Below are 26,749 nucleotides of genomic sequence, written 5' to 3'. Positions count from 1 at the left end.
ATGCCTTCACTGACGGGGGAAAACAGGGAGCGGCAGTAATCGTCTTTGCCGACTTAAAGACAAACCCCCATAGACATTACTCCCCCTGTGAAGGGTCAGCGCAATACAAAGAGCTATTCGCTGTCGTTCTTGCACTTTCCAAGGTCCCTGAAGCCAAGAATCTATTCACTGATAACCTCTACGTAAAAAACCTCCTCCCTGGGCTTATTGATTCTCATATTCGGCTTGATGATAATCCTATTACCCCCCTTATAATGCAAGCCCGCTCACTTCTCCAAGCTAGGAACCAATCCATCTACCTACATCATCTCTGAGGCCATCAAGCCCTACCAGGGATTCTTTGTTTAGGAAACTCAATGGCCGACCAAAGCAGCTCTGCTAATACATACACTGCTCAACAGGCCCCAAAATTCCATGATCTTACCCATGTTAATTGGAAAGGACTACATCAAAGATTCCCTCAGGTCCCTATCAAAGAGCTAAAAAGAATCATACATCCCCTTCTTCCAGGTCCCCTTCTACAATAAGCAGGAGTCAGTCCCAGAGGAATGAGGCCCGACACTCTCTGGCAGACAGATATCACACACTACCGTCCCCTTTGGCAAAGTTAAATACATTTTTGTCTCAATTGACACCTACTCCCATGCATGATGGGCCACAGCTCACGCCGGAGAAAAGGCACAACACGCTAAGAGTCATTTCATTCAATGTTTTGCCACTTTGAGGCTACCAATACAGATAAAAACTGACAATGGACCATGCTTTATTAGTAAACAATTACAAGAATTCTTCAAACAATGGAATATTCAACATACCGCAGGGATCCCCTACAACCCTCAGGGACAGGCAATCATAGAACGACAAAACAGAACATTAAAAACTCAATACAAAAACAAAAAGGGGGAATGAACCCCCACCAGCAACTAGGAATGGCCCTTTTTACCTTAAATATTTTAAATTTTTCAAAAAGTGAGCCACTCACAGCCTTCCAAAAACATTGGACCAGCCAGGAGCCAAGGCCAGAGGTGGTAGTAAGATGGAAGGATCCCTTCACGGGACAATGGAGGGGACTCGATCCGCTGCTAACCACCGGGAGAGGATTCGAATGCATCTATCCCATCAGTTCAGTTCAGTTCAGTCGCTCAGTCGTGTCCGACTCTTAGCGAACCCATGAACCACAGCACGTCAGGCCTCCCTGTCCATCACCAACTCCCGGAGTTCACTCAAACTCATGTCCATCGAGTCGGTGATGCCATCCAGCCACCTCATTCTCTGTCGTCCCCGTCTCCTCCTACCCCCAATTGCTCCCAGCATCAGAGTCTTTTCCAGTGAGTCAACTTGTCACATGAGGTGGCCAAAGTATTGGAGTTTCAGCTTTAGCATAAGTCCTTCCAATGAACACCCAGGATCGATCTCCTCTAGAATGGACGGGTTACATCTCCTTGCAGTCCAAGGGACTCTCAAGAGTCTTCTCCAGCACCACAGTTCAAAAGCATCAGTTCTTTGGCAATCAGCTTTCTTCACAGTCCAACTCTCACATCCATACATGACCACGGGAAAAACCATAGCCTTGACTAGACATACACACCAAGGAAACCAGAATTGAAAGAGACACATGTACTCCAATGTTCATCGCAGCACTTGGTTGGCAAAGTAATGTCTCTGCTTTTTAATATGCTATCTAGGTTGGTCATAACTTTCCTTCCAAGGAGTAAGCGTATTTTAATTTCATGGCTGCAGCCAGCATCCGCAGTGATTTTGGAGCCCAAAAAAATAAAGTCTGACACTGTTTCGACTGTTTCCCCATCTGTTTCCCAAGAAGTGATGGGACTAGATGCCATGATCTTCGTTTTCTGAATGTTAAGCTTCAAGCCAAACAAACCAACCCATTCTTGGTGCCAGCCCGAAATCTTAAATATTCTGACCATCCTGAAGATAATGAACATTCAGCCCAAGAACAATAAAAAATTCATGAGGCGGTACTCTCTCTCTCTCTCTTTTTCAGATTGCCCACAGAAGAGGCCAACACCTATCTACGAGTGACCCCTACTGCTGAAGTTGAGTAATGCTCAGTTGGGACCTAGCTCCTTTATCCTTGCTGGCCCTATTGTTTGCTGTTGGCTAAATTTCTGTTGCCCCCAGCGACTGGTCGCCCTTTCAACGCTTACTTTTAGGCTTCTTCTATCTACTGGCTTGTATACTCCTAGGCAACTGTTACTCTTCCTTCATTCTTACTTCACTACCAGTTCAAGTCTCTAGACTTAGCCAGCCTTAAACTTCCCCTGACAGACTTGCTCCAAGACCTCCAATTGGCAACTCCTATCACAGACTTTATCTCCTCTACTCAAGCAATTACCAGTTTCTGGTTACAAGGCACCTTCTTCCCCTGCACTGATACCCAAATAGGCTTCTTCACTTTGATTCTTCCCTTATCCCCTTTGCCCGAGACAGAGATTCCCAGCCTTCTACTCCAACATACTCATATACTTAAAAACAATTTTACTCCTACTAAACTCATTATCCCCAAAACCCTATTACCACCCATTGCTAAATCTGAATAATAATGGTGAGATGGCTACTGGTCCTGACCCTGCTCAAAGACTGGAGAGGAGACCACGCAAGAGCCAATCCTCATAAACCTTGGGAACAGACATGGATCCTGACTGATGGACAGACGGGTAAAACACTTAACGAGACTACCCACACAGCCCCACTCTCCACATGGTGGCCAGATTTATATTTTGACATCAGGGAACTCTTCGGATCCAGACAGGGGATAGGAGGTAACTACCGTAGCTGGGAAGCATCAGTTAGGGTCAACGGGAAATGGACGGTAGGGTTCTGGGCTTGTCCTGGCAATATACGAAGTAACTGGGAAACCTGTAGTGGCGTGGAAAGTTTTTGTTGCAAGGACTGGAGTTGTGTGACCTCTTGTGATGGGCCCCGAAAATGGAATGTCGGAAACAGAGATTTAGTTAAATTCACCATCCCCGACCCCAGATACAGGGTACCCCAGGTGCGAGTACAGTTTAACCAGGAATGGGCTAAAGCAGAAAAGCACTGGAAATCTGGGTTAACTTGGGGTTTTCAGCTTCACGTGAATTGGCCCGGCCCTTATCCAGGTAGATTCTCGACCATTAAACAGGTTATCAAGGAGGCACAGAACAATACAGCTCCTATAGGTCCAAATAAGGTATTAGCGTGTCCTGCCCCTACCAAGAGCCCAGGTGACAAGGGCAACTCCAATAAGACTACAAGACCCCAAAGCCCTGGGGACGTCACCAGATCCACCTGACCGCTCAGGGCGGAAACATTTGCTAGGAGTCCTTCCCAACCCCAGAGGTTACAGGCCTCCGAGGACCCCTTGTGGAAGCTAATGCACACTGTGTATGAGACCCTTAATGCTACCAACCCTAACCTCACAGCCTCATGCTGGTTATGTTATGATATAAAGTCACCATTTTATGAAGCTATAGGACTAAACATCACCTATGATATATCATCTGATACAAGCCCCTCTCAGTGTTCGTGGGGGGACTGCAAAGTCGGCCTGACCCTGCAGCAGGTGAGCGGTAGCAGGACCTGCCTAGGAAGGGCGCCACGGGATAGACAAGGTTTATGCGCCTCCATAAGTAGCTCCCCTATTTGGAATGATGGCTCAAAATCGCTTGTCCCGAAAGATGGCCGATGGCGTGTGTGCACCGAAACGGGCCACACCCCGTGCCTCTCAACCTCAGTCTTTAACATCTCTAAAGAGTTCTGCATTCTAGTGACTGTGATTCCCCGCATCCTCTACCACTCCGAAGAAACTATATATTCTCTTCGGAGTAGAGGTACAGGCGGGAGAAGTAAGAGAGAGGCCATCACTGCACTAACTATTGCCACTCTGTTCAGCTTGGGAGTAACTGGGGCCAAGATCGGCACAGCCTCCCTGGTCAATCAACAAACAGGCATGACCTCCCTGAGGGCAGCCGTCGATGAAGATCTAGAAAGAATAGAGACCTCTATTAGTCATCTAGAAAGATCCCTCACCTCCCTATCCGAGGTAGTACTCCAAAATAGAAGAGGGCTTGATTTGTTGTTCCTCCAACAGGGGTGTCTATGTGCCACACTAAGAGAAGAATGCTGCTTTTATGCTGACCACAAGGGAGTAATAAAAGAATCTATGGCTAAGGTTAGAGAAAGATTGGCCAAGAGAAAAAAGGAAAGAGAGGCACAGGAAAACTGGTTCGAGGCTTGGTTTAATAAGTCCCCCTGGCTGCTCTCCATCCTGGGACCAATAATGATCATTGTTACACTTCTTTTGGTTGGACACTGTCTTGTCAACCTTTTCCAAAATTTCCTACAGGAGTGGATTTGGACCATTTCCCGGGAACAAGTGAAGACCATCCTCCTCACTCAAATACGGGGGACAGACCCAAAATCCCAAAAGACCCCTGGTGACTGTCTGCCTCCTTTAGGCTACAAGACTAAGGTGGGGGACACTCCAGCTGCCCCAAAGAGCCAATCTACTTGCCTAGGACACAAAGGGCCCAAGAACCTCAATACCCGGTGGGTCTAGGGCCAAGCCCCTCGCCACAGAGCCTAAGTCCAGCCAGCCCTCCAAAAGACCTTCAGCCAGCTCTCAAGCCGCCAGAGCCTATGCTTGACTGGGTAGCCAATGACAGGTAAGATCCCCAGAGGGGGACAACCTAAGACAGGCACAGTCACTGAGTCTCTGGTGAGGCCATGCGAGTGGGCCCCCGATGGCTCCTTCCCCCTAAAAAACAAATAAAAAATGGGGATATATAGGGCACCTTACATGTGCTCACAACAAGATGGTGCCTGACAGATGTCAGGAGGGTGCGGCCCCAGATAACCACAAAAAAATCTGATTGGCTCCTGAACACCTCCCCTTGCATGCTTTAATGTGATTGGAAAGCCTTTTTCAAAAACCCCACGCTTGCCCTGCGCTTGCCTATATATACGAGGAGCTTACACCAATAAAACGGAACTGCCTTGACAGAACCCCTGCTACATCTGAGTTTCTCTCGCCGGGAGAGGGAAGCTGTGGGGCGGGCGGTCCTCTCACCTCTTCTTTGGGGCTTGCTCCTTCGGACATAGACCCCCGGAGGGGCTAATCTCGGGTGGCTCTCTTGCCGAAACTGAGGCTCCCCTCAATCTCTGGCTTCCGTCTTAGAGCGCTACAGGGTGGGAGAAGGGAAAGGGAGAGAGGGGATTCCACGTTTGTCGCTGGAAGGACCCACAGTGGAGTACCCAACAACCTGAACCAGAGCAGCTTAGACCTCTGAAGTACACTCAACCCAGGGCCTGCATCAGACAGTTCACAGCAGAACACCTAGAGCCTGAGAAGTGTAGACTGGGAAAGCACATACACTGTGAACAGGGTCAAACCCAGTGTGGCAGAGACACTGTGAGCACTCCACACACACGCCACTTATATTTGTTTGCAGTGTTCCTCCCTCCTGGCAGCACGACTGAAGAAGTGAGCCTAAATAAGTGACTACGTTTGCCTCTTTGTGTCAGGTGGAAATTAAACACTGAAGAGACCAGCAAACAGAAGAAGCTAAATAAACAGAGGGAACCACTTTGGAAGTGGCACGTGTGACATACTAAAACCCTGTAGTTATCACTGACTACATTGGAAGGGACCTATAGATCTTGAGAAGTATAAGCTGGATCAAGGAACTATCTGAAACTGAACCGACCCCATACTGCCTGTAACAGATCCAGAGAAATTCCTAGATATATTTTTACTATTATAATTTTTTTGATTTTTAAAAATTTTAAATCCTCTATTACTCCTTTAATTTTCATTTTTATAACCTACTAATACCGTGCAAAAAAAAAAAGACCTTAGTTTAAAGCAATTTCATATATATATTTTATAATTTTTGTGACTGTTTTGTTTTGTTAATATTGTATTTTTCAGAGTCACTACTCAAGGTTTTTATTCTTTGCTTTTTGGTATTTGTTATCAATTTTCACCTTTAAGAACCCAATCTTCAGTACCCATTTTTACTTGGTAGTGCGATTACTGGCTTGATTGCTCTCTCCTACTTTTGACACTTCTTTTTCTCCACCAGGTCGCCTCTATCTCCTACCTCCATCTTCTCTTCTGTACTCAACTCTGTTAATCTCTTTGTGTGTACCTAGCTGTCAAGAATGCTTAGGGAACAGATTACTGGCTGGATCTGTCTCTCTCCTTTTGATACCCCCTTTTATCCTCCTGGCCACCTCTGTCTCCTTCCTCCCTCTTCTCTTCTCTGTGTAGCACCATGAATCTCTGAGGGGTTCAGACTGTGGAGAGCACATAGGGAAGTGATTACTGGTTAGCTTGCTCTCTCTCCTTTTGATCACCCTCTTCTCCTCCTGGTCACCTCTATCTCCCTCCTCCTTCTTTTCTTCCCCATGTAACTTGCACAACTTCCTGGGTGTCCTTCAATGTGGAGAAGCTTTTCATCATTAACCTAGATGTTTTATCACCAGTGATGTATATATGGAGAAGTCATGAGGCTACTGTAAGAATAAGACTGAAAACCAGAGGCAGGAGCCTTAAGTCCAAAATCTGAGAACACCAGAGAACTCCTGAATCCAGGGAACATTAATCAATAAGAGGGTATCCAGAAGCCTCCACACCTACACTGAAACCAAGCTCGACCCAAGAGCCAACAAGTTCCAGAGCAAGACATACCACACAAATTCTTCAGCAATGCAGAAACATAGCCTTGAGCTTCAATACACAGCCTGCCCAAAGTCACAACAAACCCATAGACACCTCAAAACTCACTGCTGGACATTTCATTGCACTCCAGAGAAAAGAAATCAAGCCCCACCCACCATAACACCAATGCAAGCTTCCCTAACAAAGAAACTTGACAAGCCACCCGTCCAAACCCATCCATAGCGAGGAACCTCCACAATAACCTGGAAAAACAAACCGCCAGGATACAGAAAGGCCACCCCAAGCACAGCAATCTAAACAAGATCAAAAGGCAGAGAAATACTCAATAGGGAAAGGAACACGATAAATGCCCACCTAACCAAACAAAAGAGGAGGAGATAGGGAGTCTAACTGAAAAAGGACTCAGAATAATGAGAGTAAAAATGATCCAAAATCTTGAAAACAAAATGGAGTTACAGATAAATAGTCTGGAAAAAAGGATTGAGAAGATGGAAGAAATGTTTAACAACGACATAGAAGAAATAAAAAAGAGTCAATGTATAATGAATAATGCTATAAATGAGATAAAAAACAGTCTAGAGGGAACCAGCAGTAGAATAACAGAGGCAGAAGATAGGATAAGTGAGGTAGAAGATGCAATGGTAGAAATAAATGAAGCAGACCGGAAAAAGAAAAAAAGAATTAAAAGAAATGAGGACAACCTCAGAGACCTCTGGGACTTTGTTAAATGCCCCAACATTCGAATCATAGGAGTTCCAGAAGAAGAAGACAGAAAGAAACGCCATGAGAAAATACTTGAGGAGATAATAGTTGAAAACTTCCCTAAAATGGGGAAGGAAATAGTCACCCAAGTCCAAGAAACCCAGAGAGTCCCAAACAGGGTAAACCAAAGGTGAAACACATCAAGACACATATTAATGAAATTAACAACAATCAAACACAAAGAACAAATATTAAAAGAAGCAAGGGAAAAACAACAAATAACACACAAGGTGATTCCATAAGGATAACAGCTGATCTTTCAATAGAAACTCTTCAGGAGAAAACAAAAATTTTACAGACAAGCAAAAGCTAAGAGAATTCAGCACCACCAAACCATCTCTCCAACACAAGCTAAAGGATCTTCTCTAGACAGGAAACACAGAAAGGGTATATAAACTCGAACCCAAAACAACAAAGTAAGTGGCAACTGGATCACACTTATCAATAACTACCTTAAATGTAAATGGGTTGAATGCCCCAACCAAAAGACAAAGACTGGCCGAATGGAAACAAAAACAAGGCCCCTAAATAAGCTGTCTAAAAGAGACCCACCTCAAAACAAGAGGCATATACAGACTGAAAGTGAAGGGCTGGAAAAAGATATTTTATGCAAATAGAGACAAAAAGAAAGCAGGAGTAGCAATACTTATATCAGATAAAATAGACTTTAAAATAAAGGGTGTGGAAAGAGATAAAAATGGACACTACATAATGATTAAAGGATCAATCCAAGAAGAAGATATAGCAATTATTAATATATATGTACCCAACATAGAAACAGCACAATATGTAAGACAATGCTAACAAGTATGAAAGGGGAAATTAGCAATAACAGTGGGAAAATTTAATACGCCATTTACACCTATGGATATATCAACTAAAGAGAAAATTAACAAGGAATCACAAACTTTCAATAATACAATGGAACAGTTAGACCTAATTGATATCAATAGGACATTTCACCCCCAAAAAATGAATTTCACATTTTTTTCAAGTGCACATGGAATCTTCTGGAGGATAGATCACAGGGCCGTAAACCTAGCCTTGTTAAATTAAAAAAAAAAAAAAATAGAAATCATTCCAAGCATCTTTTCTGACCACAATGCAGCAAGATTAGATGTCAATTACAGGACTTATCAAGAAACAAAGGGAGAAGAATCAAATCAATAAAATTAGAAATGAAAATGGAGAGATCACAACAGACAACACAGAAATACAAAGGATCATAGGAGACTATTGTCAGCAACTATATGCAAATAAAATAGACAACATGGAAGAAATGGATAAATTGTTAGAAAAGCATAATTTTCCAAAATTGAACCAGGAAGAAATAGAAAATATTAATAGGCCCATCACAAGCACGGAAATCGAAACTATAATCAGAAATCTTCCAGCAATCAAAAGTCCAGGTCCAGACGGTTTCACAGCTGAATTCTACCAAAAAGTTAGAGAAGACTTAACACCGATCCTCCTCAAACTCTTCCAGAAAAGTGCAGAGGAAGGCAAACTTCCAAACTCATTCTATAAGGCCACCATCACCCTAATACCAAAACCAGACAAAGATGCCACAAAAAAAGAAAACTATAGGACAATATCACTGATGAACATAGATGCAAAAATCATTAACAAAATTCAAGCAAACAGAAGCCAACAACATATTAACGAGATCATACATCATGACCAAGTGGCCTTTTCCCAGAGATGCAAAAATTCTTCAATATCTGCAAAACAATCAACGTAATACACCACATTAACAAATTGAAAGATAAAAACCATATGATTATCTCAATAGATGCCATAAAAGCCTTTGACAAATTCAACATCCGTTTATGATAAAAACCCTCCAGAACACAGGAACAGGAAAAAAAAAAATAAAGAAGCATCAATGGTTTTTAGTCAGAAAAAAAAAATAGAATAATATTTCCACAATGTAAAAAAAAGAAAGAAAGAAAATACCTCAACATAATAAAAGCTATATAGGAGAAACCCAGAGCAAACATTATCCTCAATGGTAAAAAATTGAAAATATTTCCCCTAAAGTCGGGAACAAGACAAGGGTGCCCACTCTCAACACTACTATTCAACAGAGTTTTGGAAGTTTTGGCACAGCAGTCAGAGCAGAAAAAGAAATAAAAGGAATCCAGATTGGAAAAGAATTAGTAAAACTCTCACTGTTTGCAGATGACATGATCCTCTACAGTGAAAACCCTAAAGGCTCCACCAGAAAATTACTAGAGCTAATCAATGAGTACAGTAAAGTTGTTAGGATATAAAATTAACACACAGAAATCCCTTGCATTCCTATACACTACTAATGGGAAAACAGAGAAATTAAGGAAAGAATTCCTTTCACCTTTGCAATGAAAAGAATTAAATACTTAGGAATATATCTACGTAAAGAAACAAAAGATCTATAATAGAAAACTATAAGACACTGATGAAAGAAATCAAACAAGACACAAATAGATGGAGAAATATACCGTGCTCCTGGATCGGAAGAATAAATATAATGAAAATGAGTATACTACCCAAAGCAATCTATATATTTAATGCAATCCCTATTAATTTGTCAACGGTATTTTTCACAGAGCTAGAACAAATGATTTCACAATTTGTATGGAAATACAAAACAACCTGAATAGCCAACGCAATCTTCAGAAAGAAGAATGGAACTGGAAGAATAAACCTTCCTGACTTCTGGCTGTACTACAAAGCTACACTCAAGACAGTATGGTACTGGCACAAAGACAGAAACAAATCAATGGAACAAAATAGAAAGCCCAGAGATAAATCCATGCACCCATGGACACCTTATCTTTGACAAGGGAGGAAAGAATATACAATGGAGTAAAGACAATCTCTTTAACAAGTGGTGCTGGAAAACTGGTCAGCCACTTGTAAAAGAACGAAACTAGAACACTCCCTAACACCATAAACAAAAATAAACTCAAAATGAATTAAAGATCTAAACGTAAGACCAGAAACTATAAAACTCCTAAAGGAGAGCATAGGCAAAACACTCTCTGACATAAAGAAGACCCACCTAACAGTGTAATGGAAATAAAAAAAAAAAAAATGAGACCTAATTAAACTTAAAAGCTTTTGTGCCACCAAGGAAACTTTAAGCAAGGTGAAAAGACAGCCTTCAGAATGGGAAAAGATAATGGCAAGTGAAGCAACTGACCATAGAATTAATCTCTAAAAATATACAAGCAACTCCTGCAGCTCAATTCCAGAAATATAAACGACCCAGTCAAAATTTGGACCAAAGAACTAAACAGACGTTTCTCCAAAGAAGACATATAGATTGCCAGCAAACACATGGAAAGATGCTCAACATCACCAATTATCAGAGAAATGTAAATCAAAACCAACATGAAGTACCATCTCATGCCAGTCAGAATGGCTGCTATCCAAAAGTCTACAAACAATAAATGCTAGAGAGGGTGTGGAGAAAAGGGAACCCTCTTACAGTGTTGGTGGGAATGCAAAGTAGTGCAGACACTAGGGAGAACAGTGTGGAGATTCCTTAAAAAACTGTAAATTGAACTGTCATATGAGCCAACAATTCCACTGCTGGGCACACACACCGAGGAAACCAGAATTGAAAGAGACACGTGTACCCCAACATTCATCACAGCACTGTTTATAATGACCAGCATATGGAAGCAACCTAGATGTCAATCAACAGACAAATGGATAAGAAAGTTATGGTACATATACACAATGGAATATTAGTCAGCCATTAAAAAGAATACATTAGAATCAGATCTATTGAGGTGGATGAAACTGGAGCTTATTAAACAGAGTGAGTTCAGTTCAGTCGCTCAGTCGTGTCCGACTCTCCGCGACCCCACGAATCACAGCACGCCAGGCCTCCCTGTCCATCACCAACGCCCGGAGTTCACTCAAACTCATGTCCACAGAGTCGGTGATGCCATCCAGCCATCTCATTCTGGTCGTCCCCTTCTCCTCCCGCCCCTAACCTTTCCCAGCATCAAAGTCTTTTCCAGTGAGTCAACTCGTCGCATGAGGTGGCCAAAGTATTGCAGTTTCAGCTTGAGCATCAGTCCTTCCAATGAACACCCAGGATCGATCTCCCTTAGAATGGACTGGTTGGATCTCCTAGTGGTACAAGGGAATCTCAAGAGTCTTCTCCAACAACACAGTTCAAAAGCATCAATTCTTCGGCTATCAGCTTTCTTCACAGTCCAACTCTCACATCCATACATGACCATGGGAAAAAAGAATAGCCTTCACTAGACGGACCTTTGTTGGCAAAGTAATGTCTCTGCTTTTTAATATATTATCAAGGTTGGTCATAAATTTCCTTCCAAGGAGTAAGCGTCTTTTAATTTCATGGCTGAAATCAGCATCTGCAGTGATTTTGGAACCCAAAAAAATAAAGTCTGACACTGTTTCCACTGTTTTTCCATCTATTTCCCATGAAGTGATGGGACCAGATGCCATGATCTTTGTTTTCTGAATGTTGAGCTTCAAACAAACCTTTTCTCTCCTCTTTCATTTTCATCAAGAGGCTTTTGAGTTCCTCTTCACACTCTGCCATAAGGGTAGTGTCATCAACATATCTGAGATTATTGATATTTCTCCCAGCAAACTTGATTCCAGCTTGTGCTTCTTCCAGCCCAGCGTTCCTCATGATGTACTCTGCATAGAAGTTAAATAAGCAAGGTGACAATATACAGCCTTGATGCACTCCTTTTCCTATTTGGAACCAGTCTGTTGTTCCATGTCCAGTTCTGACTGTTGCTTCCTGACCTGCATACAGGTTTCTCAAGAGGCAGGTCAGGTGGTCTGTGCTTCCCACCTCTTTCAGAATGTTCCACAGTTTATTGTGATCCACACAGGCAAAGGCTTTGGCATAGTCAATGAAGCAGAAATAGATGTTTTTCTGGAACTTTCTTGCTTTCTCCATGATCCAGCGGATGTTGGCAATTTGATCTCTGGTGCCTCTGCCGTTCTAAAACCTGCTTGAACATCTGGGAGTTCATGGTTCACATATTGCTGAAACCTGGCTTGGAGAAGTTTGAGCATGACTTTACTAGCGTGTGAGATGAGTGCAATTGTGTGGTAGTTTGAGCATTCTTTGGCATTGCCTTTCTTTGGGATTGGAATGAAGACTGACCTCTTCCAGTCCTGTGGCCACTGCTGAGTTTTCCAAATTTTCTGACATATTGAGTGCAGCACTTTCACAGCATCATCTTTCAAGATTTGAAATAGCTCAACTGGAATTTCATCACCACCACTAGCTTTGTTTGTAGTGATGCTTTCTAAGACCCTCTTGATTTCACATTCCAAGATGTCTGGCTCTAAGTCAGTGATCACATTATCGTGACTATCTTGGTCGTGAAGATCTTTTTTGTACAGTTCTTCTGTGTATTCTTGCTACCTCTTCTTAATATCCTCTGCTTCTGTTAGGTCCATACCATTTCTGTCCTTTATCGAGCCCATCTTTGCATGGAATGTCCCCTTGTAATCTCTAATTTTCTTGAAGAGATCTCTTGTTTTTCCTTTCCTGTTGTTTTCCTCTATTTCTTTGCATTGATCGCTGAGGAAGGCTTTCTTATCTCTCTTTGCTATTCTCTGCATTCAGATGCTTATATCTTTGCTTTTCTCCTTTGCTTTTTGCTTCTCTTCTTTTCACAGCTATTTGTAAGGCCTCCTCAGACAGCCATTTTGATTTTTTTCATTTCTTTTCCATGGGGATGGTCTTGGTCCCTGTCTCCTTTACAATGTCATGAACCTCTGTCCAGAGTTCATCAGGCACTCTATCTATCAGATCTAGTCCCTTAAATCTATTTCTCACTTCCATTGTATAATCATAAGGGATTTGATTTAGGTCACATCTGAATGGTCTAGTGGTTTTCCCTCCTTTCTTCAATTTAAGTCTGAATTTGGCAATAAGGAGTTCATGATCTGAGCCACAGTCAGCTCCTGGTCTTGTTTTTGCTAACTGTATAGAGTTTCTCCATCTTTGGCTGTAAAGAATATAATCAATCTGATTTCAGTGTTGACCATCTGGTGATGTCCATGTGTAGAGTCTTCTCTTGTGTTGTTGGAAGACGGTGTTTGCTATGACCAGTGCATTCTCTTGACAAAACTCTATTAGCCTTTGCCCTGCTTCATTCCGTCTCCAAGGCCAAATTTGCCTGTTACTCCAGGTGTTTCTTGACTTCCTACTTTTGCATTCCAGTCCCCTATAATGAAAAGGATATCTTTTTTGGGTGTTAGTTCTAAAAGGTCTTGTAGGTCTTCATAGAACCATTCAAATTCGGGTTCTTCAGCGTTACTGGTTGGGGCATAGGCCTGGATTACTGTAATATTGAGTGGTTTGCCTTGGAAACGAACAGAAATCATTTTGTCATTTTTAAGATTGCATCCAAGTACTGCATTTCAGACTCTTTTGTTAACCATGATGACTACTCCATTTCTTCTAAGGGATTCCTGCCCACAGTAGTAGATATAATGGTCATCTGAGTTAAAGTCACCCATTCCAGTCCATTTTAATTCACTGATTCCTAGAATGTCTATGTTCACTCTTGCCATCTCCTGTTTGACCACTTCCAATTTGCCTTGATTCATGGACCTAACATTCCAGGTTCCTCTGCAATATTGCTCTTTACAGCACCGGCTCTTGCTTCTATCATCAGTCACATCCATAACTGGGTATTGGTTTTGCTTTTGCTCGGTCCCTTTATTCCTTCTAGAGTTACTTCTCCACTGATCTCCAGTAGCATACTGGGAACCTACTGACTTGGGGAATTCCTCATTCAGTATCCTATTATTTTGCCCTTTGATACTGTTATTGGGTTTCTCAAGGCAAGTATACTGAAGTGGTTTGCCATTCCCTTCTCCGGTAGACCACATTCGGCTCTGGTCCATGTGATCAGATCAACCAGTTTCCTGTGATTATGATTTCAGTGTGTCTTCCCTCTGATGCCCCTTCGCAATACCTACCATCTTATTTGGGTTTCTCTTACCTTGGTCGTGGAAAATCTCTTCACAGCTGCTCCAGCAAAGTGCAGCCGCTGTACCTTACCTTGGACGAGGGGTATTTCCTCAAGGCCGCTGCTCTTGACCTTGAAGGTGGAGTAGCTCCTCTCGGCCCTCCTGCGCCTGTGCAGCCACTGCCTGTTGGACGTGCGGCAGCTCCTCTCGACCGCTGGCCCTGGCCACAGGTGTGGGGTAGCTCCTCTCGGCCGCGCCCCTTTGCCTGGTCTGTGCCACCAGGGGCCGGCGTCTCTCGTGTCTGCGCCGCCGGGGCCAGTGTCTCTCACGTCTGAGCCACTGGGGCCAGCGTCTCTCGCTAGAAAGAAAAACACCAGTACAGTATACTAACACATATATATGGAATTTAGAAGTATGGTAACCATAACCCTATATACTACTACTACTACTAAGTCACTTCAGTCATGTCCGACTCTGTGTGACCCCATAGACGGAAGCCCACCAGGCTCCCCCATCCCTGAGATTCTCCAGGCAAGAATACTGGAGTGGGTTGCCATTTCCTTCTCCAATGTGTGAAAGTGAAAGTGAAGTCGCTCAGTCATGTCTGACCCTTATCAACCCCATGGACTGCAGCCTACCAGGCTCCTCCATCCATGGGATTTTCTAGGCAATACTACTGGAGTGGCTTTCCATTGCCTTCTCCATACAAGATAGCAAAAGAGACACAGATGTATAGAATAGTCTTTTGGACTCTGTGGGAGAAGGCGCGGGTGGGATGATTTGAGAGAATGGCTTTGAAACTTGTATATTTTCATATGTGAAATAGATTGCCAGTCTAGGTTTGATACATGATACAGGGTACTCAGGACTGGTGCACTGGGATGACCCAGAGGGATGGGATGGGGAAGGAGGTGGGAGGGGATTTTATTATGGGGAACACGTGTACAACCATGGCTGATTTATGTCAATGTATGGCAAAAACCGCTACAATATTGTAAAATAACTAGCTTCCTTATTTAAAATAAATAAATTAAAACAACAACAATAACAAAATAAATGTACAAGTCAATTTTTGTTCTCTTTATAATTGAATAAATATCACTTAAAAAAAACAAAAGCCTGAGGAAAGCAAATATGGAGGAGGTGTTGGTGGATGTAGAGTTCATCTCTCTTCATGGATGCTTCAAAGAATACATGTACAGATGCAACAGTTTTCACAGAACATTGACTCAATACTAGCAGAAGTCTCGATTACAAGAAATGATGATATGGATGCATGCATAACTGGGTATAATGAAAGAAAGAAGGGAGAAGAAGGAACAGAGTAAGCAGGATTTTACCTGGAACTTTCAGTGGAGAAACTGAAGCAGTGGGTTGCTATTTCCTCCTCCCGTGGATCTTCCTGACACAGGGACTGAACCTGAGTCTCCTGCATTGCAGGTAGATTCTTTTCTGTCTGAGCCACCAGGGAAGTCCCAGACAGGTATGTATATCCACCAGTGTGCATCGTGGCTGAGAGCTGGTTTGTGGGGACTGGAGAACAATCCCTGAGCAAGGACTGCTGTTGGCTATGGGGAGAAAGCTTGAGGGAATGGGAACAAGGAAATCCACAACAGGGAAGATCTTTGGAGGAAAACCAGGTGGCCATGGAAGCAGGGTGCTACTGCTGAGTCACACATAACATGTGGAACCAGTATTGTAGACTCTATCTTCCGTCCTCACATGCCAGCACTTGCAGGTGAGCAATGGAGAAAGACCCTAGCCAGAGCTGCCCTTTGAGTGCCTGATGCACTGAGCGTTAGAGATAGAAGGGCCAGGGTGGCCCTCTAGGTACCATCTGCCAGAGGCTATAAAAGACTTCTAATGGAGCCATATGTCTTGTGCCAATGGCCACTGGCCTCTCTGTGCACGAGATGCACAGAGAAGGGTCCCTATGATCCAAGCAGCCATACTACCTCTTCACCTTATACTCACTGGAGCATCCCCAGGTCCTCCAGCACAACCTCAGGAGCAAACACCTGTGGATGGCCCACATTCAGAGGTGGGGATAAAACCACAATTGAGCTCCAGAAGCAGAGTGACTAAGGAAGAGGAACAAAAAGCTTTCCATCAATTGCAAAATCTGCAGATTAAATCCACACGTTCAACTAAATGGAGTCTGTGTCTATGGAATATTTAAACAGACAATGAGGCTTCCCACAAAAGAAGATGCTCTATATCTGATAGCTATGGACATTGGAGGCACGCACACATGGAAATACATCAAGATTAGAGTCTGAACTGTCATCACACCATGTCCAGAGACCAGCCCTTTTCAGCATTTGAGGTATAACCCTAGGGAGGTATAAGCTGACTGTGGTCCAGAGCAAGAGCAAGAACGTTGACAGCTAAGATCCTAGGAAAACATTTATTGCTATATTTTTTCTGTTTTGATTAGTTCTGTTAGCTATTTCTCTATTTTTTTCTATTTAGGCTTTTAGGGAATTTTTACACATAATTGCATTTCTTTTTTATATGTTTCTACTTCTGCTTTATTCCTTGGAAGGAAAGTTATGACCAAGCTTGATAGTATATTAAAAAGCAGAGACATTACTTAGCCAACAAAGGTCCGTCTAGTCAAGGCTATGGTTTTTCCCATGGTCATGTATGGATGTGAGAGTTGGACTGTGAAGAAAGCTGATCGCCGAAGAATTGATGCTTTTGAACTGTGGTGTTGGAGAAGACTCTTGAGAGTCCCTTGGACTGCAAGGAAATCCAACCAGTCCATTCTAAAGAGATCGATCCTGGGTGTTCATTGGAAGGACTGATGCTAAAGCTGAAACTGCAATACTTTGGCCACCTCATGTGACGAGTTGACTCACTGGAAAAGACTCTGATGCTGGGAAAGGTTGGGGGCGGGAGGAGAAGGGGACGACAGAGAATGAGATGGCTGGATGGCATCACCGACTCTGTGGACATGAGTTTGAGTGAACTCCAGGCGTTGGTGATGGACAGGGAGGCCTGGCGTGCTGTGATTCATGGGATTGCAGAGAGTCAGACACGACTGAGCGACTGAACTGAACTTCTGCTTTGTCTATCTGCTGTTCTGTTTTTTTTTTTTGTTTGTTTGTTTGTTTCTTTGCTTGTTTTATTATTTTTTCTTTAATATATACAGCTTTTTTATAATATACTTCTAACTTTGCTTTTCCATTTTTTCAAAATATTTGTCTTTTTGTTGTTGCTGTTTTTGTCTTCATCTTATTTCTTAGCTGACACACTGCTTTGATTTGCTTGTTTGTTTTGCGTTTTAGTTACTTCTATTTTAATTGGTTGATTATTTCTGGTTTCTTTTGTTTGATGGGTCACTGTCTTGTACTTTGTTTTCTTAGGTCTGTTTTGCTTTCCTGTGTGTGTTCCTTTGTTGTTGTTTCTATTTATCTGATTTTTCTTTTAAACATTTGTTTAGATTTTTTTGTTTTTGTTTTTAAAATCCTCTATTGCCATGACAAATGGGTTGTGGAATCTTGGTTCCCTGATTGAAGTTGGACCTGAGCCTCTAGGGTGGGAGCACTGAGCCCAGGATTCTAGGCCACCAAAGAACTCCTTATCCCAGGCAGTATTAATCAGTGATATTTGCCACCAAGGACTCTACATAAATAAAAGTTTGACACCACCGAACTGTCTGCAGCACCAAGTGTTAGAAACATCACCCAAATAACAAATAAGAAAGCAACACAAACCAAGCCATGAGAAGACAGACTGGCCACAGACACACCAAAACGCACAACTTTGAATGGCCCTGCCCATCAGAGGGTATCCTAAAGGAAATCAACCCTGAATATTCATTGGAAGGACTGATGCAGAAGCTGAAACTCCAATATTTTCCCCACCTGATGCAAAAAGCCAATTCAATTCATTGGAAAAGAGTCCATGCTTGGGAAGTTTGAAGGCAAAGGAGAAGCGGGTGGCAGAAGATGAGATGCTTAGATAGCATCATCAACTCAATGAACATGAATCTGAGCAAATTCTAGGAGATAATGAATGACAGGGGAGCCTGTCATGTGGGGTTGCTAAGAGTCAGACTAGATTAAGTGACTGAATAACAACAAAAATCAGAGCAAGAAAACTCATTTCTACCCACCAAAATTCAGGGACAAGTTCCTCCCAACAAGAAACCTGTGCAAGTTACTGAACCAACCTCACCCACTGGAGGCAAAGACCAGAAGCAAGAAGAACTATGACCCAATATTGTGGAGAAAAGAGACACACCAAATTAAACCAAATGAAAGGACAGGAAAAATATTGTGCAGATGAAAGAAAAAGGTAAAAACTTAAAAGAAAAAATAAATGAGGAAATAGACAAAAAAGAATTCAGAATAGATGATAGTAAAGATGATCCAAAATCTCAAAAATACAATGGAAAAAGTGCAAGAATTATTTAACACATTTAACAAGGACGTAGAAGAAGCAAATAATAAATCAACAGTAATCAATAGCACAATTACTGAAATTAAAAATACTCTGGAGGAGGTAATCAATACCAGCATATCTGAGACAGAAGAATGAATAACACATGAAAAAATGCTCAACATCCCACATAATCAGAGAAATGCAAATCAAACCACAATGAGGTACCATTTCACATCAGTCAGAATGGCTGCTATCCAAAAGTCTACATGCAATAAATGCTGGAGAGGGTGTGGAGAAAAGGGAACCTTCTTACATTGTTGGTGTGAATGCAAACTAGTACAGCCACTATGGAGAACAGTATGGAGATTCCTCACAAAACTGGAAATAGAACTGCCATATGATCTAGCAATCAGACTCCTGGGCATACACACTGAGGAAACCAGAATTGAAAGAAACACATGTACTCCAATGTTCATGTCAATATATGGCAAAACCAACCAATATAATATTGTAAAGTAATTAGCCTCCAATAAAAAAAAAATAAAAAAATGAAATAACAACAAAAAAAGAATGAATAAGTGAGCTGAAGGACAGAATTGTTTGAGTAACTACTACAGAGTGAAATAAGAAAAGAAAATAAAAAACAGGCTGAATAGAATTGAAGACAGATGACTCAGAGACCTCTGAGAAAATATTTAACATATCAATGTTTGAATTATAGGGTTCCCAGAAGAAGAGAGAAGGCCTGAGAAATCATTTGAGAAGATTATACTTGAAAACTTTCCTAATATGGGAAAGGAAATAGCCATCCAATCCAGGAAGCACACAGAGTCCCATACAGGATAAACCAAAAGAGAAATGCAACATGAAACATTAACCAAACTAACAAAAATTCAGTTCAGTTCAGTTCAGTCGCTCAGTCGTGTCCGACTACTTGCGACCCCATGAATCGGTCATTCCAAAACATTGAGTATAGTTCTCTGTGCTATATAATAGGTCCTTGTTGGTTAACTATTTCATATATAATAGTGTGTATATATCAATCCCAAACTCCTAATTTATCCCTCCCCCTGCTTTCCCATAAATAAATCCGTTTTTTGTTTGTGAATTTATTTGTTTTGTAAATAAGTTCACTTGTATCCTTTTTTTAGATTCCGCATATAAGTGATATCATGATATTTCATGGCTTTTCTTAATCATTGCAGCTGCCTGTACTGAGCCTTTGCTACTTAGGCCGTGGGCACCATCCTATGCACGTGTTATTCCATTCAGTCTTCCCAGCAGATGTCTCTCTCTGCAGGTGAGGAAACGGTGGCCCAGCCTTGATTTGTCCATCTTAGCGCCCCAAAGGGAAGATTTTCTCACAGGCCTCTCAGCACTCCCCACAGTGTCCGGCTCTCAGGAGGCACTCAGTGCATCATCTGTCCTTAGAGTGAAGTGTGGTGGAGATGGAATGCGATGTGGGCACCCTAACACCAGCACCCATGCCATTTGCCACAGCTATCTCCCAGGTAAGCCACTCCTTCCGCCCCGCTTCTGGCCAGAGTAGCATAAGAAACTCGTGAACCATGCCTTGGGGAGGCTAATGTCCTCCGTCTTTGCTCCCTCCTCCAGGTCCCTGGCTCAGCCCCGATAACTGGACAGCCAGACCCTTCCATTTTGCCCTGCTGGTTGTCTCTTTTCAGATATTTGCTGTCCCCAGTTCAGCTGTCAAGCCTTTGAGGGCAGGCACAGCTTCTCTGCAGAGGCTCTTTCGGTGATGGATATGTACTTTAGAGTTGTAAGAGGACCTTTCTTGACAGCGACATTTTTTTTAATTTATTTTTTTTAATTGAAGGATAATTGCTTTACAGAATTTTGTTGTTTTCTGTCAAACCTCAACATGAATCAGCCATAGGCATATATATGTCCCCTCCCTTTTGAACCTCCCTCCCATCTCCCTTCCCATCCCACCCCTCCAGGTTGATACAGAGCCCCTGTTTGAGTTTCCTGAGCAATACAACAAATTCCCGTTGGCTGTCTATTTTACATACGGTGATGTAAGTTTCCATGTCACTCTCTCCATGCATCCCACCCCCTCCACCCTCGCCCATGTCCATAACTCCGTTCTCCATGTCTGTTTCTCCATTGCTGCCCTGAAAATAAATTCTTCAGTGCCATTTTTCTAGATCCCGTATATTTGTGTTAGAATACGGTATTTATCTTTCTCTTTCTGACTCACTTCACTCTGTGTAATAGGTTCTCGGTTCATCCACCTCATTAGAACTGACTCAAAGGCGTTCCTTTTTATGGCTGAGTAATATTCCATCGTGTGTATGTACCACAACTTCTTTATCCATTCATCTGTCAATGGACATCTAGATTGCTTCCATGTTCTAGCTATTGTAAATAGTGCTGCAGTGAACAATGGGATACATGTGATTTTTTCAATTTTGGTTTCCTCAGGGTATATGCCTAGGAGTGGGGTTGCTGGGTCATATGGTGGTTTTATTCCTAGTTTTTTAAGGAATCTCCATACCTTCTTCCATAGTGGATATATCAATTTATATTCCCACCAACAGTGCAAGAGCATGTCCTTTTCTCCACACCGTCTCCAGCACTTATTGTCTGTAGACTTTTTGATGAGATGGCCATTCTGACTGGTGTGAGGTGATATCCCATTGTAGTTTTGATTTGCATTTCTCTAATAATGAGCGATGTTGAGCATCTTTTCATGTGTTTGTTGGCCATCTGTGTGTCTTCTTTGGGGGAAATATCTGTTTAGGCCTTTTTCCCACTTTTTGATTGGGTTATTTGTTTTTCAGTATTGAGTTGTATGATCTGCTTGTATACTTTGGAAATTAATCCTTTGTCAGTTGCTTCATTTGCTATTATTTTCTCCCATTCTGAGGGCTGTATTCTCACCTTGCTTATAGTTTCCTTTGCTCGACAGCAACATTTTACCTTTGTGTTTTCTATTAACCTGACTGTGGTAGGCTTTCTGGTCAGCATCCCTCCTCTTATTCCTAGCACTTGGTTCAGCTGCAAAGGAAGGGGATGATGAAGTTGTAAGTGAAGGGGGAGTCCAGCAGAGTGGTAAATTTTTAAAGCTTGAGAATATTGTGTGTGGGCAAGGATGGGGGAATGGATATGCAGATGCTGTGGGTGAAGCCTCTTTAGAAGGCACATCATCAGTAAACAAGAGTGGCTTAAAATAGAAGTTTTATTTTTCTTTCATACAAAAACCTAAGCTGACAGGATGTCCTGCGAAGAAGGGTAGCTTGGCTCCTTGAGGTTATCTAGAGGCCCAGATTCTTTCTGTACATTGTTCCACCATCCTCAAAGGCACTGTCTTCATCAGCTGGTGGAAGCTGGTTCCCACCACTACCACATCTGCTCTCCAAACAGCACCCTAAACGGGGAAAGAGGAAGTAGGCCAATGGCTACTTTTAAAAGCATGACTCAGAAATCTCACACAATACATCCCACTGGCCAGAAGTTAGTTACCTGTCTCCCTTGTCTGCAGCAAGGGAGTGTGGGAAACACCTTCTCAAGCTGTGCCTAGATAAAACTCGGGAGATTCATTGCTAAAACGAATAACAGAGCAAATATTTGTTGGGCAGCTTTAGACACATAGAAGAATTATCAAAATTAAAAGTGAACATGTCACTTGATCCAGCAGAAAATCTATTGTAAGGATGTGTTCACACAAGTACATAAAGATTATATAAAAGGGTAGTACTGATGGCTTTCAAACAAGTTTGCAAACTCTTTGACACTCCTCCCTTCAAAATGGCTGGACTCGGTGACTGAATTCTAATGAACAGAATGAGGCAGAGTTGACAATGTGTGATTTATGAGGCTAGGTCTTAAAATGCATTGCTGCTTCTGTTCTCTCTTGAATAACTCACTCTGGGGGAAACCTGCCACCATGCTGTGAGGACCCTCAATCAGCCTCGTGGAGAGGGCCACTGATGGAGCTAGGAATTAGGGCTCTCCACCATTAGACAACCAGCAACCCACTCCACTATTCTTGTCTGAAGATTCCCATGGACAGAGGAGGCTGGCAGGCTACAGTCCATAGTGTCATAAAGAGTCAGACACAAGATGCTAAGTACCTTACCATGGCGTGGCACCATCAGACATCACCCACTTGTCAGCCCTGGAGGGAGTGAACCCTCCAGCACAGTCAAACCTCAGGGATTGTAGCCCCAGCAACTGCAACCCAATGAAAAACACAAAGCCAGAAGCCATCCAGCCAAGGAGCACCAAAATTCCTGTCTGGCAAAAACTGTTCAGTTCAGTTCAGTTCAGTTCAGTCACTCAGTCGAGTCCGACTCTCCGCGACCCCATGAATCACAGAACGCCAGGCCTCGCGGTCCATCACCAACTCCCGGAGTTCACTCAAACTCATGTCCATAGAGTCGGTGATGCCATCCAGCCACATCATTCTCTGTCGTCCCCTTCTCCTCCCGCCCCCAACCTTTCCCAGCATCAGAGTCTTTTCCAGGGAGTCAACTCGTCGCACGAGGTAGACAAAGTGTTGCAGTTTCAGCTTTAGCATCAGTCCTTCCAATGAACACCCAGGATTGATCTCCTTTAGAATGGACCGGTTGGATCTCCTTGCAGTATAAGGGACTCTCAAGAATCTTCTCCAACAACACAGTTCAAAAGCATCAATTATTCGGTGATCAGCTTTCTTCACAGTCCAACTCTCACATCCATACATGACCATGGGAAAAACCATAGCCTTGACTAGATGGACCTTTGTTGGCAAAGTAATGTCTCTGCTTTTTAATATATTATCAAGGTTGGTCATAACTTTCCTTCCAAGGAGCAAGCGTCTTTTAATTTCATGGCTGCAATCAGCATCTGGAGTAATTTTGGAGCCCAAAAAAAATGAATTCTGACACTGTTTCCACTGCTTTTCCATCTATTTCCCATGAAGTGATGGGACCAGATGCCATGATCTTTGTTTTCTGAATGTTGATCTTCAAGCCAACCTCTTCACTCTCCTCTTTCACTTTCATCAAGAGGCTTTTGAGTTCCTCTTCACTTTCTGCCATAAGGGTGGTGTCATCTGCATATCTGAGGTTATTGATATTTCTCCCAGCAATCTTGATTCCAGCTTGTGCTTCTTCCAGCCCAGCGTTCCTCATGATGTATTCTGCATATAAGTTAAATAAGCAAGGTGACAATATACAACCTTGACGTACACCTTTTCCTATTTGGAACCAGTCTGTTGTTCCATGTCCAGTTCTGACTGTTGCTTCCTGACCTGCGTACAGGTTTCTCAAGAGGCAGGTCAGGTGGTCTGGGATTTCCATCTCTTTCAGATGTGTTAGGCAGCAATAATATTACTTCCTTGTTTGTAGTGGCAAAAAACAGAAATACCAGAAATAATGATGAGAGCTTAGGGAGGGTGCTGTCGCCTATGGGGGTGGGTTTGGGCTCCCCATATGCACCCCTTCTGGCACACTGTTGTGTATACGCATTGTGTACCCAAAATGCCTTTCTGAACACATAGTACATCCACAACCTTGTATATATATTGTATACACAAAATGCCTTTGTGGACACATATACACAGTTTTTATATGGGTGCTGTCCCTTTGGGCTGATTCAATCAGCTGCTAGGTCCACAGTTCCCATTGCTAAATCAGTCCTCATAAACAGGTAACCCTCACTGATTTGATCAACATGCTTGTGTCATGTGACACCTACATATTAAACCAGCCCCTAAAACATGTGACTCCTATTGATTAAATCAACTCCATTAAATATCCTGACCCCCACTAAATCAATCATCCTTCTTAAATCTCCTGGCATCCATTTTACCAATCAAACCCCTTAGGTTTCCTGACATCCATTAAATTCATATGCCCTCTTAACTCTCCAGACACCCATTAAGTCATTCTGTCTTCTTAATTCTCCTGTACCCCATTAAGTCAATGGGTTATCGTCTTCTTCTTTTTTTTTTTTTTTAACATTTCCAAAATAATAAAACATTTGAGATTTGAGACTAATGGGAAATTTTAAGTAATGGGAATTGGACTCTTATGGGGTCTTCCGAGAAATCAGAAGCACCACCCGCTTCTGCAGCTCAGTGTTTCTCCAGTTTAGTAATCAATTCTCTCTCTAGACGCCGTTGGTCTGCTGGTCACAGACACAGCAGCAAGGGGTGGTGTGAAAAAGCTGCAGCACGCAGAGCTCACAGAAATAATGCCTGCACTGGGTTTTGGAAGGTCTGGCGACAGAGGAAACACTTGAATGGTGTTTCCTCCTGGTCACTTCCCACTTCGTAGTTTTCGTCCTCTTAGATGCCACAGGGACACTCATCAAGTTCGTGTGCGATCTGCCACCCTTGCTTGTGATCTGAGAGGTCATGGAGGAATTTGCAGCGGTCTGCAAAGCCAGAAAAACCAATCTCCTCGTAGTCCTTACAAATGTCGAGCTGGTAATCCCAGCACATGGAGATGCTGGGGAGCTCGGATGGGGCCTTTCCTCACCATTCCGGAGGAAGCAGTGCCCATAGACGTATCCTTGGGCTTCATGTATTTCTGACAATGATTGATTATTAGATCTTATTAGCTCTAATGATTATTAGATCAAACCACCCAATAGATCATCTTCCTTGCCCCTCAGCGCCTCCTGGATCTTCCGGCTGTGCTCAAAGATGGTTTGGACGCCAGCTCCTCTGCGTCTAGCGTGGACAGCAGTGGCCCCAACATTCTCTGGCTCTATGGGTTTCCCCGAGCAAGTGGACTTACAGACCATGCCCAGACACGTGGGCTCGTTCTCCTCCTTGCTGCTCTGGTCACCATATGCCACCTCTGTCTACCACTGCCACGGGCCTTCTGTATCATGGGGTTGTGGGGAGCTTGCTTCTTTTCCAGGTGAACCACAGTTCCCTTTGTCACTGTAGCTGTTCTCTCTGGACTCTTGGTTGCAGATGGGGCGCTTCCTGCAGCCTGCAGCCACTTTTTGCCCAGGCTTTTTGAAAAGAAAGGTCTTTTTCACAACTTGTCTGTCCTCTTTCCTGGGGAAAGTTGCTCTGCCATTTTTAGAGTCTCGAGCTCCAAAACAGCTGTGGTCTGCTGGTTGGCACAGGTCTGCTCATCACTGCACTGTCACACACAAAAATATAGTAGAAGAAGCAAGGGTAAAACAAGAAGTAAAATACAAAGGAATCCCTAAAAGTTAAGAGCTGATCTTTCAGCAGAAACTGCAGGCTTTAATGAAGTGGCAGGATACATTTAAAATAATGAAAGGGAAAAATCTAAAACCAGGATTTTCTAGTAACAAGGATCTTATTGAAAACTGATGAATAAATAAATCAAAAGCTTTACAAGCAAGCAAAAGTTAAGAAAATTCAGCATTACCAAATCAGCTTTACGACAAATTCCAAAGGGAATTGTCTAGGCAGGAAACACAAGAGAGGGAAGAGATCTTCAAAAACCAACTGAAAACAATTGAGAAACTGCCAATAAGAAAATATATATCAATAATTACTTTAAATGTTCCAACCAAAAGACACAGACTGGCTGAATGGATACAAACATAAGACCTGTGTATATTGCCAGGAGCCAGTGAGGGAAATCCTACCAATGGCAAAGGTCAATTGGGGAAGAGGCCTGACGGGCAAAGGCTAATCAGGACTCGAGGAACCCCCTGGACTTACCCGAGCATCTACCCCAAAGAAAACCGGAGTCTGACTGCCTTACTATCTTACGCCTCTTACCAAGTCCTCTAATACTTACGGGGGCTTCCCCCCAACCACCTTTCTCTGAAAACATTAATTCAGAGCTGGAGTTAAAAAGTTCTCCTCGGCTTAATAGGAGTGTTCCAATCCAAGCCCCTCTGATAGCTTTCTAACTTGCCTGACAAGTTTGTCCGGGTTCTTACAACTATGAATGTGACTGTTTAGCCTCCCAGCAACGCAAGGACAGAAAGCCTAATATTCTA

The 26,749-nt window shown here is 42.7% G+C and overlaps 1 pseudogene; it reads right to left on the bottom strand.

Annotated features, from left to right (window-relative positions):
• Positions 1-24,806: 24,806 nt before the first annotated feature.
• Positions 24,807-25,845, bottom strand: LOC129563941 (E3 ubiquitin-protein ligase RNF113A-like; annotated as a pseudogene).
• Positions 25,846-26,749: the final 904 nt, after the last annotated feature.

The sequence above is a fragment of the Moschus berezovskii genome, chromosome X, assembly GCF_049115385.1.
Source record: "Moschus berezovskii isolate FMDL1 chromosome X, NW_MosBer_1.0, whole genome shotgun sequence".
Taxonomy (NCBI): Eukaryota; Metazoa; Chordata; class Mammalia; order Artiodactyla; family Moschidae; genus Moschus; species Moschus berezovskii.
The sequence above is the reverse complement of the archived record's forward strand: the minus strand, read 5'-3'. Positions and strand labels throughout refer to the sequence as shown.